General features: G+C 37.9%; 1 protein-coding gene across 1 annotated transcript in view; it reads left to right on the plus strand.

The window, feature by feature from the left end:
- Window positions 1–2,951: 2,951 nt before the first annotated feature.
- LOC103730958 (interferon-induced very large GTPase 1-like) overlaps window positions 2,952–11,514 on the plus strand; it is a 38,795-nt gene continuing 30,232 nt past the window's right edge. Inside the window, exon 1 of the mRNA XM_029561705.1 lies at window positions 2,952–3,046. The gene's annotated coding sequence lies outside the window, so the exon portion shown is untranslated. The remainder of the gene's footprint in view (window positions 3,047–11,514) is intronic.

The following is an 11,514-nucleotide window of genomic DNA, read 5'->3' on the forward strand; positions in this document are numbered from 1 at the left end:
AGCCCTGGGATGCCCAAAGATGATCTGGTTTCCCATTTTCTCTCTCTTCACATAAATAAGCAGCCCTATCTGTAAACTATACATGGGGATAGAGAATGTGATCAAAGCTGAGAGACACCTGGACAGCTCATGACAGTGCTTACTGGAGTACTCAGTTCATCCCCATTCATGACTCCATAGAGAAAAACTTGATTAATTTCAAGATGGGACCATTGATGATGCCCCATTTTCAGGAACCTGCTTCTGCTCTCCAGAAGCTCTGTCTTCTTTCTCTTAAGCTCCCACCTATGGGACAACAAAAAGCTCTCCTTTCTAAATTTACCTGAATCCTGGGGTAATAAGGATATGACATCATACTTGGCCTATCTTCCTACCTTGATCTCACCCACAATCCTAAGGCTGCTCTCTCCAACAGTCTGGGTATCCTAATTCTCTCTATGAACAGACAGACAGACAGAGACACATACATACAGAGACACAGGAACACTGGCGCATGCAACTGTAACTGATAACGAGCAGTCAACACTGAGCCTGTGTGTGTTTTTAAACCTCTGATTCAGCAAGATTTTTCTCTGTTCCTCTTTTCCAGCCCCTCTCCCCACACTCCTCCCAGGATCTCCAGCTTTTCTACTCTGTTGGATGTTTTATCCTCTTCCAGATTCCAATGAAATTGTCCTCAAGTTTCTTTCATTTTAAATTTCTTTTATCTACAAGAGCAAAGATTTAAAAAAGGACCCTGTGTTTCCCACTGACCCAACTAAAGCTATAATCTGGAATAATAGTAAAACCTTCCCCAACAGGAAGTAAAACTGGGAGATGCTCTGCTCTGACAGGAAATTCTGTCTCTGCTCTCACATAAAGAGCCACTTAGGAGGTACAGCTGGGAGTCCTCATCCTAGCAGCCTTGAGGGACAAGAATAGTCTCCACGTACTTCTCTCTGGTGCAGCAACCTGAAGACAGGAACTTGGTCTCAAAGAGACAAGTAAGTGAAAATGAAGGGAGGAAGCAGGGTAGAGAAATTATATTCTAAATTTTAGTCCTCCATCAGATGTGTAACAGGTGAAGATTTTCTCCGGCTCAGTGAATTTCCTCTTCACTTCCTTGGTTGTTTCTTTTGCTGAACACGTTTTGAATTTAATGAAGTCCCACTTATCAGTGTTTGAGCTTAATTCCTGAACAACTAATGTCTGATTTAGAAAGTCCTTTCCTGCACCTATATTTTCTTGGTAATGCCTATGTTTTTCTAGCAGTTTCACAGTTTCAGGTTTCATTTTGAGGTCTTTCCTATATTTGGAGTTGACTTTGGGCACAGTGATAGATAAGGGTCTAATTTCATTCTTCTGCACGTGGAGAATTCGTTTTGCCAGCACCATTTGTTGAAGATCCTCTTTCCTCCATTTTCTATTCTTGGTACCTTTGTCCAATATCAAGTGACTGAAATTGAATGCAGTCGTGTTTGGGTCATCAATTATGTTCCATTAATCTATGTGTCTGTTCTTGTGCCAGTCACGTGCTATTTTATTACTACAGCTGTGCAATATAGTTTGAGATCTGGTATGGTACTCCCCCCAGCATTGGTCTTCATGCTCAGGATTGTGCTATATGGGGTCATTTGTGATTCCATATGAATTTTAAGATTTTTTTGTGTCTAATACTGTAAAGAATGTCATGATTATTTTCACTGGCATTGCATTGAATCTATAGATTGTTTTTGGTAGGATATTTTCACATTATTAGTTTTTCCAGTCCATGAACATGGGAAACAGAAATAGATGCATATAGTTAGTAGTACAGAGTTATACAGGGACTATGACATGACAAACCATACATGTGAGTTTGGCGTTGCCACTTTCTTAGATTCTAAATTTCATACTGAAACTGGACTTTTCCTGTATCCCCTGTAACATTTACAGAAAAAAAATCTTCAAATTGGTTTTATTCAGAGAGCTGGCAATATGGGAAGTCAGAGGAAAGACAATGAACACAAAAGTCCACAAATGGTCAAAAGGTAGAGAATAAGAGCCTACAGTGTACATGTTCCTGGATAGTCTCTGGATAACCTTTATACAGCCCTGGGATGCCCAAAGATGATCTGGTTTCCCATTCTCTCCCTTCACATAAATAAACAGCCCTAACTGTAAACTATACATGGGGATAGAGAATGTGATCAAACCTGAGAGACACCTGGACAGCTCATGACTGTGCTTACTGGAGTACTCAGTTCATCCCCATTCATGACTCCATAGAGAAAAACTTGATTAATTTCAAGATCGGACCATTGATGATGCCCCATTTTCAGGAACCTGCTTCTGCTCTCCAGAAGCTCTGTCTTCTTTCTCTTAAGCTCCCACCTATGGGACAACAAAAAGCTCTCCTTTCTAAATTTACCTGAACCCTGGGGTAATAAGGATATGACATCATACTTGGCCTATCTTCCTACCTTGATCTCACCCACAATCCTAAGGCTGCTCTAACAGTCTGGGTATCCTAATTCTCTCTATGAACAGACAGACAGACAGAGACACATACACACAGAGACACAGGAACACTGGCACATGCAACTGTAACTGATAACGGGCAGTCAACACTGAGCCTGTGTGTATTTTTAAACCTCTGATTCAGCAAGATTTTTCTCTGTTCCTCTTTTCCAACCCCTCTCCCCACACTCTTCCCAGGATCTCCAGCTTTTCTACTCTGGTGGATGTTTTATCCTCTTCCAGATTCCAATGAAATTGTCCTCAAGTTTCTTTCATTTTAAATTTCTTTTATCTACAAGAGCAAAGACTTAAAAAAGGACCCTGTGTTTCCCACTGACCCAACTAAAGCTATAATCTGGAATAATAGTAAAACCTTCCCCAACAGGAAGTAAAACTGGGAGATGCTCTGCTCTGACAGGAAATTCTGTCTCTGCTCTCACATAAAGAGCCACTTAGGAGGTACAGCTGGGAGTCCTCATCCTAGCAGCCTTGAGGGACAAGAATAGTCTCCACGTACTTCTCTCTGGTGCAGCAACCTGAAGACAGGAACTTGGTCTCAAAGAGACAAGTAAGTGAAAATGAAGGGAGGAAGCAGGGTAGAGAAATTATATTCTAAATTTTAGTCCTCCATCAGATGTGTAACAGGTGAAGATTTTCTCCGGCTCAGTGAATTTCCTCTTCACTTCCTTGGTTGTTTCTTCTGCTGAACATGTTTTTAATTTAATGAAGTCCCACTTATCAGTGTTTGAGCTTAATTCCTGAACAACTAATGTCTGATTTAGAAAGTCCTTTCCTGCACCTATATTTTCTTGGTAATGCCTATGTTTTTCTAGCAGTTTCACAGTTTCAGGTTTCATTTTGAGGTCTTTCCTATATTTGGAGTTGACTTTGGGCACAGTGATAGATAAGGGTCTAATTTCATTCTTCTGCACGTGGAGAATTCGTTTTGCCAGCACCATTTGTTGAAGATCCTCTTTCCTCCATTTTCTATTCTTGGTACCTTTGTCCAATATCAAGTGACTGAAATTGAATGCAGTCGTGTTTGGGTCATCAATTATGTTCCATTAATCTATGTGTCTGTTCTTGTGCCAGTCACGTGCTATTTTATTACTACAGCTGTGCAATATAGTTTGAGATCTGGTATGGTACTCCCCCCAGCATTGGTCTTCATGCTCAGGATTGTGCTATATGGGGTCATTTGTGATTCCATATGAATTTTAAGATTTTTTTGTGTCTAATACTGTAAAGAATGTCATGATTATTTTCACTGGCATTGCATTGAATCTATAGATTGTTTTTGGTAGGATATTTTCACATTATTAGTTTTTCCAGTCCATGAACATGGGAAACAGAAATAGATGCATATAGTTAGTAGTACAGAGTTATACAGGGACTATGACATGACAAACCATACATGTGAGTTTGGCGTTGCCACTTTCTTAGATTCTAAATTTCATACTGAAACTGGACTTTTCCTGTATCCCCTGTAACATTTACAGAAAAAAAATCTTCAAATTGGTTTTATTCAGAGAGCTGGCAATATGGGAAGTCAGAGGAAATCTGCCTTACATGGGTCTTCATTGCCAGTATGTTTTATAGAGAACCTGATCAAAAGCTATAAATCAACCCAAAGTTTAGTCTTGTCACACATGACAAGTTGTCAGACTAGTCTGTGAGAATCTGCTTTTCCTTCATCATTGTCTCTATCTGTGCAGAGGTACCAGGTTCACTTACAAGGCCACATAGTCTTGTGTGATTCCTGACCATGCCATATAGACAGAAATTTGACACAGAACAGATCAACTAATATCAGTGTGTATATACTGAAATGCTTACAATGTGTACATGGAGATTGCTTCCTACAAAAAGTACAATTGTGCTCCTGTTATATAGACTACAAATTGTCCTTATTTGTCACTTGTCATTCTGAACTGTAAGTAATGACACGTATCTAAAAGAACTATAGCTGCGCAATATAGTTTGAGATTTGGTATGGTAATCCCCCCAGCATTGTTTCTGGGCTGGAGAGATGGCTCAGCAGTTAAGAATACTGGCTGTTCTTAGAGAAGACCTGTGTTCGAATCCCAGCACCCACATGGCAGCTAACAACTACCCATAACTCTAGTTCCAAAGGATCTGACAGCCTCTCTGTCCTCTGCGGGCATTGCACGACACAGGTGCACTTACCTACACGCAGGCAATACACACATATAAAATAAAATATTTTAAAAGAACTGTTTCATATAAAAGATGGCGTCTTGCTGCTGAGCAGCTAGTCACCTGTTAGTTTAGTTCCATAAAAAGGTCATTCTTTGGGACAGATATGTACACATTATATATAACAGCAGGCAGTAATGCCAACAAGGATAAGAAATAGGAAAAAAAGTAAGCATTCGCTGAAGCTATGGCTCAGCATCCAGGAAGTAACAAAGGACAGATCTTCACCACGGAAACCCTTCCTCTTTATTGTGGCAGAGTGAATCTTATGAGATGCTTTAAAACTCTGTCATCTTAGCATTGTCAGTTGTCAAAACAATATAGGCATTTAAACTCTATGTACATGGTTATATTTCAGTAGAACTAATCTATCGTGGACACATTTACTAGGATTCTTCCCTAAGTAGAGTTACTTTCTGTCCAATATCCCCAATAGCCTGAGATGTCATATCTAAGGCTTTTCATCATAACACAATCCAGGTGTTCCACATATATTTAGGAGTCCTTCCATTCTGACATCACAAAGATGGTCATAGACAAAGTCTCAGATTAGATGATCAAGAAAGACACTGAGGTACTTTGTCCTTGTGTGTAAGAAATATATTAGAAGAGTTAGAGCCATAGATATACAGCATTTCAGACATATTGAAGAGAGATCATGTCCCCAAAGCTAAGAGAATCCTCTATTGTAAATTTCAGAGACTATAGGAAGGTCCTATGTGATTTAGTTAGTGAGTAGCTCATAGTATATGCACGCAATAAGGTGGTCTCTGATTCCCAAGTGGCAGTAGAAGACAGAAAGGTCTGAACTTTTGTTAATGTGTGTCCTTCCTGTGGGATGTGCCACCTGGAGACCCTTATAGCTTAGAGTGCTTAGGAGACTTCCTTTGGGGAAGTGAGCATTACAGACCCATAGACAGCCACAGTAGGGTGTCTGTCCTTTCTTTCACAGCAGTTGTGAAGGTAAAGAGGCTGCTAGAGGATCTTGAGTAGTGTCAAACCAAACCCAAGCACAGAGGCATATCTTTTAGTGTTTTACAGGTATGCTTGGCAACTGAACATCAGTGAGAGAAACTTCCTTCTTTCTTTTTAACCCCATGAGTCAGGAGGGCCATTTAGATAAGCATACTTTGAGTCTTCCCAGACTACATGACATTCCAGTGCTATAACCACAGAATACCCAGCTTTATCATTACCCTGGACAGACATGACTGCTTCAATTCATGTAGTGTCCTTGTCAGCTTTTGTGATGGCAGTTTATTATCAAGTAATTAGTTTCAGTATCCATCATAAAATCAATGTTTGTTACCCCCCACACCATTGTGAGTTTTATCTGAGGCTCCTTTGCTCCCCTGTCAGGTGGGTAGGGAGTAAGGCCTGGGTGTTTGTCCAACTTTGGAGAAAAGTAGGAAAAAGTAGACTACTAGATCAGCCATTTTCATTGGATCATTCTATTAGGGTGAAGTTTCATGTTTTTAACTGAAGAGATTTGAGGTGGAAAAGGAGTGTGGGCCCAATGATGTCTTAGTGGCTATCCATCATTTCCCATATAGAAGGGGAATAATTTTGTGACTATTGCCCAACTGGGGACTGAATAGAACTCCTACCAAATACAGTCCTCTGTAGTTTCTGATAAGGGGACACTATTCCAAACGTGGTCTCATTTTCTTTTAACTTTAGCTTCCCTTGGATATAGGGGCAAAAGTGTTACTGCTAACTGAGCTTAGAACCTTATCCTTCCTGACCTGACAAAGTCAGTCAAAAGCATAACAGTGATCTTAATGAAGTATAAGATTTTGATTAGTTTATATCATACCTTCATAGCACACTAGATACTAAGAGATATAATCCCATAGCTATTCATAGCAAATGTGTTATTACAATGAATTAATATTGAATCTAAAATTATATAATTTACAACTTTCATCTCATGAATCTAATGTTCTAAACAGACAAAACACACTCTTTCAAGTATTAACAAGAGCAGATAAATATCTTCAGAGCGCCTCATTGATTTTAACAGGATTGACATTTAAGCTTGTATTAGTGTACTGAAATACACTTGGCTTTTGACCTTAGGAATTTTAACAATGTTTGCTCTTATCAATTTGGTTATTCTCATGCCATTTATTTTGTCCTAATATTAAAGACATTTTAATATAATTTTCTCTTTATATTTCATTTTTTTCTTTGGAACAATCCTTTACCTTAAGACAAAACTTATTTACTATATAAACTCCTTCCTCATGTTAAAACTTCATTTTCCTTCCACCTTTTTACTAAAAATATCTTCTTCATACGTACATCCTCAACATGATTTTCTCTTTAACTTTTTAAATAAATATCGAGATACAGTAACATAAAATTACCAAGTTATTAAAAGACACTTGAATCCAAATTACATTTATGACTTTGGGATGGCAAGTAGACTGAGGGTTAACTCAGAATAAAAAGTATTACCACTTATCTGTGGAGCTGCTTGCAGTATAATCATGTAGATTCCTTCCTATAGAATAAAGTGCAAATATATTCTTAGAATGCATTCTATAAAGTGCTCCTATTTCTTGGTACAAAATGAAATGCAAACATTGTCCTATGATACAGAATGTAAAGTTTCTGTATTTGTACCCTATCAGTGCTTCTAGCTGCTTTACTGAAAATCCAAAGGAGAAAGACTAGAAGGAAATAGATTTCTTCAAAGCCAGCCCAGAGGAAAAGAGAAGACATTTTTCATTCCCTAATCATCTCTTAGCATCTGTGTGAAAGGCTTTTGCATGTAACATAAGGGTTAAAATGAGACAGTGTGTGAGGAAGCCCCTCACTTAGTGGAGTCTTTCTCTTCAGTGTGTAGAATTTCTCTTTTTCTGTAAAGTTGCTCTGGATCTGAGACATTCACCTTCTGGGATTAGCAGCTTCGTTTCCTTCCCAGACAAATACATTACTTTTTTGCAAGTCTACTTATGTGAACCTAGGTAAAGGGTGAATGTTGAAGATGTCCCTCTTCAGAAGCTAAAATGCAGTCCAAAAGGGACAGGTCATCAAAAGATGGGGACAGGATTAGATAGAAATGTCATAGTTTCTGCCTATTCAAGTACAGTTACATGATAAAGCAGACCAAAGGAGAAATTGAGTCCTTCTGGAAAATAACTCCTCCGACTTTATCTTTTCTCACATGAATGGTAAATGCTAAGTAGACATCATAAATCCACAATTTGGCCAATCCTGTTTTAATCATTGTTCTGATGACTAGCTGAAAGGGTTGAAGACAGAGGACACATCATAAAAAATAATTTGGTGAGTTGTAAAATCAAATTGAAATAAAATAGGCTTAATTAGAGAGACATTGTTTCAAATTATTATTTCCAACACTGGAAAAGGATTATTACAGCCCTCATAACAGTGCAAGAGTAAGATCTCAAAATCCAGAAAGAAAAAGAGTGATTTTTATAAGTAAGGCTCCACAAGACCAAGAAGGGATTAGTTTGGGATAATGAGATAATTGTAACATGTTTCCCTTGAGGTCAACAGATTTTTCTATGAGTGGTCAAGGAATTCTATGCTATCTCTCAAAGAGAGCCAGATTTCATTCAGGAGCCTGGAGGTAAGAAATATTTATAATGTCTGGTATTTTCTAAATATTTTGTTTCTAATACATCAGTGGGAACAAACACTTTGGCTAATCATTTTATGAAGAAACAAATTGAAATCTTAATGATCTGTGTCTGGCTTTCCTTAAGTGAAAAGAAAATGAAAGAGAGAGACACAGATCTCACCTGTCTTACAGTGAAGAGTGTTTCTTGGTAGTCTGTAGTTTTCATTTTGCCAACCCACATGTAAAGAGATATCTTTCCATCAAGATTGCGTCTTTGCAGTAAGTCTGTTTTAGTGTGAAAACCGGAGCTCTCGTGGCTTTAGGAAGCTAGGTTTTGCCACCAGGCTTGATATGCCAGTTTAAGAGAAGATTAATGATAAAAACCAGAGAAAGAAAAAAATCACAGAAAGATTTCTTCAATGATCACCTTAGTACGAACAAAGGGGTCTAATGATCCAGTCCCCAAGGACATCCTCAGGTATTCACTTCAGTTAATGAAGAACAAAAGGCCAACATGTCATCCTTGGTCTCCGTGACACATCATTGGATCAGTTGCTCCATTCTGTAAAGCGGCTCCACAAGCTTTTAAGTTCTTTGTCTGTTAATCACTGAAGGTGCAGCCTCACCTCCATGTAAAGCTGTCACCTGGAAAGTGGGTGGTTTATTCCCCAGGTTTTGTTCTTCTTGATTTCAACTTTATTCAAGAGGAAAAGTTAAAGATAATAACAAATTTCTGATCAATCAGCCAAAGCACAGATGTAGTGACGGCAGATGTTAGGCTTTCATCCTGCTTTTAGTTAAATTGTATGCCCAAATAGGAGTCTGTGTTTGTTTGATTAGCAAAAGCAGTTTCTGTGTCTCCTTCAAGGCCACAAGCACCACCAACTGGGGACCAAGTGTTCAAACACATAGGTCTGTGGATGACATTTCAGATTTAAAACATAACAAGCATCTCTACTAATTCTAAGGTTCACAATTCCAAAAATAAACAAAACTGTATGCAGATATTTCAGTGAATATATTTTTACTTCATTTAGGAAAATTCAAAGAATATGATTTCCTCATTTTATGATAAATTTGTTTAGTTTTACAATCTGCAAACAGTCTTCATAGATGATATGATCTCACATGTATGCATTCACACCTGTTGCTTTACTTCAGGAACACAGGTTTGGCCAGTTGAATGAGTGACTTTTCATTATTGTTTAAATTGCATTTCCCACATGATACATGATGAAATAGATCTTTATATATGGCTATATGCATTTGTAGATCTTCTTTGGTGAAGTGTCTACTAAAGTCTTTGACTCAGTTTTTTGATTGGCTTGCTCATTTTCATATTGCTGAGTTTTAAAGTTTCTTTGTGTATTTCAATAAAGATGCTTTATGAGACAAGTATATTTTCACAGATTCTGTAGTTCTTACTCTCTCCAGTTTGTCAACCAGGAAGCAGATACTTAGAGTTTTATGTTTCACATTTAAGTCTTCATTCCATTTTAAAATCTTTCATTGGCTTGTGCACATTGTAGATTATATTAAGTTGATAAAGATACTTTACTCAAATATATACTATAGTCACATTGACTTCCCACAATATCACCCTTTCCCACTTCTTTTCTCTCCTTCTTGTTCCCTAAAGTTTCCAATTGTCAGTCTTAATATATATATACATATATATTTATATACTTATATAAAAATATATCATGCATATATATTTGATTTTCTGTATCTACGTAAATATGGGATCCACAATGTGCTCTCAGATATAGAGTTTAATTTGTGTCTCCAAATGTTCTTCAGTATGGGTTCATCCATTGGGTCCACAAAGAGTTCCATAAATGTAAGATACTGTCTCCCCCAGCTCTATCAGCCATTAACTGCCAATAGTTTCTTAGGTTGCATTGGGAATTTTTACCCATTTTCTCCTGTCTATGCTGAGACTGTCTAGTCTGAGCTTGCATAGGACTTCTTGTACATATTGTCACCATTGATGTCAGTTCATATGAGTAACTGACCAGCTGTCTGTAAGACTGTTTTCTTGTGGTTATCCAACCCCTCTGGCTCTTATGATCTTTCTATCTCATCTTCCCCAGTTCCCTGAGACTCGGAGGCAGAGGCTTGAAATAGGTGTCTATTCCAGTGCTTTTAACCATTAAGCCATCTCTCCAGCCCCAACTTAGATAATTTTAATTCATTTTTAAAAAATATTTTTATTGAATTTTTGTGTATTTCATATACAATGTCTTCATCCTCTTTATACTCCGTTCCTCATCACCAACCTCCCATAACACCCCTACTGAAAATAATACCCCCACTGAATTTCATGCATTCTGCCATTTATGTTAAAGCCCATTGAGTCAAGTCATTGTCCCTGCTTAATTCATTTTGTTAACAGGTGAAAAATGGTGATCTAGTTTCATTCTTCTACATGTGGATATCCAGTTTCTCAACATTACTTCATGAAGAGGCTATCTTTACTCCAATATATCTTTATGGTGTCTTTGTGAAAAATCAAATCGGTCTCTGTGTCTGTTCCAGTGTTCAGACCATGAGGGGTGAGTATAACTATAGTGGTATGGTATAGTGTGAAGTCAGGTGTTATGATACCTCCTGCACTGTTCCTTTTTTTTTTTTTATTGAGATTTTGTAATTTCATACAACAGTTCTTAATCAAATTTAGATCCTCTCCCCCCTCCACTTCTCCCCCATCTCCCACCAAACCTCATGTATTCTGACATACATGTTAAGTCCTATTTATTTAGGCATTTGTACCCAAATGTCCTGCAGTGTAATGGGTTCACTGGAGTTTAGTCAGCCCATCTAGTGATCATATGTAAGTCATACTCTCCTTCACCCAGAAGCAAGCACTACTGTCCCAGTTTTAAAGAATAACAGACTGTAGAGTGAACTTGTGGCATCAAGCACAGGACCCACTCAATTAAACAAGGGCCCAAAGGGGAGGAGAGAAATAGGTGGTGGGCCTGCACTGTTCTTTTCGGCAATAATTGCTTTGGGTATTTGAAGTGTTTTGTGTTTCCTCATTAATTTTAGAGTTATTTGTTCTAATGTAAGAAAACAGGATTGGAATTTTTATGGCAAATGTATTGAATTTTAGATCACTTTTGTTATTATAGTCATCCTCAGGATATTACTTCAGTCAGTCTTCAAGTTTGAGAGATCCTTCCTCTTCTAGTTTCTTTTATAATTTCATTCTCTGTGGTTTCCAA

Source organism: Nannospalax galili, unplaced genomic scaffold, assembly GCF_000622305.1.
Source record: "Nannospalax galili isolate Female #2095 unplaced genomic scaffold, S.galili_v1.0 scaffold1994, whole genome shotgun sequence".
Lineage (NCBI taxonomy): Eukaryota > Metazoa > Chordata > Mammalia > Rodentia > Spalacidae > Nannospalax > Nannospalax galili.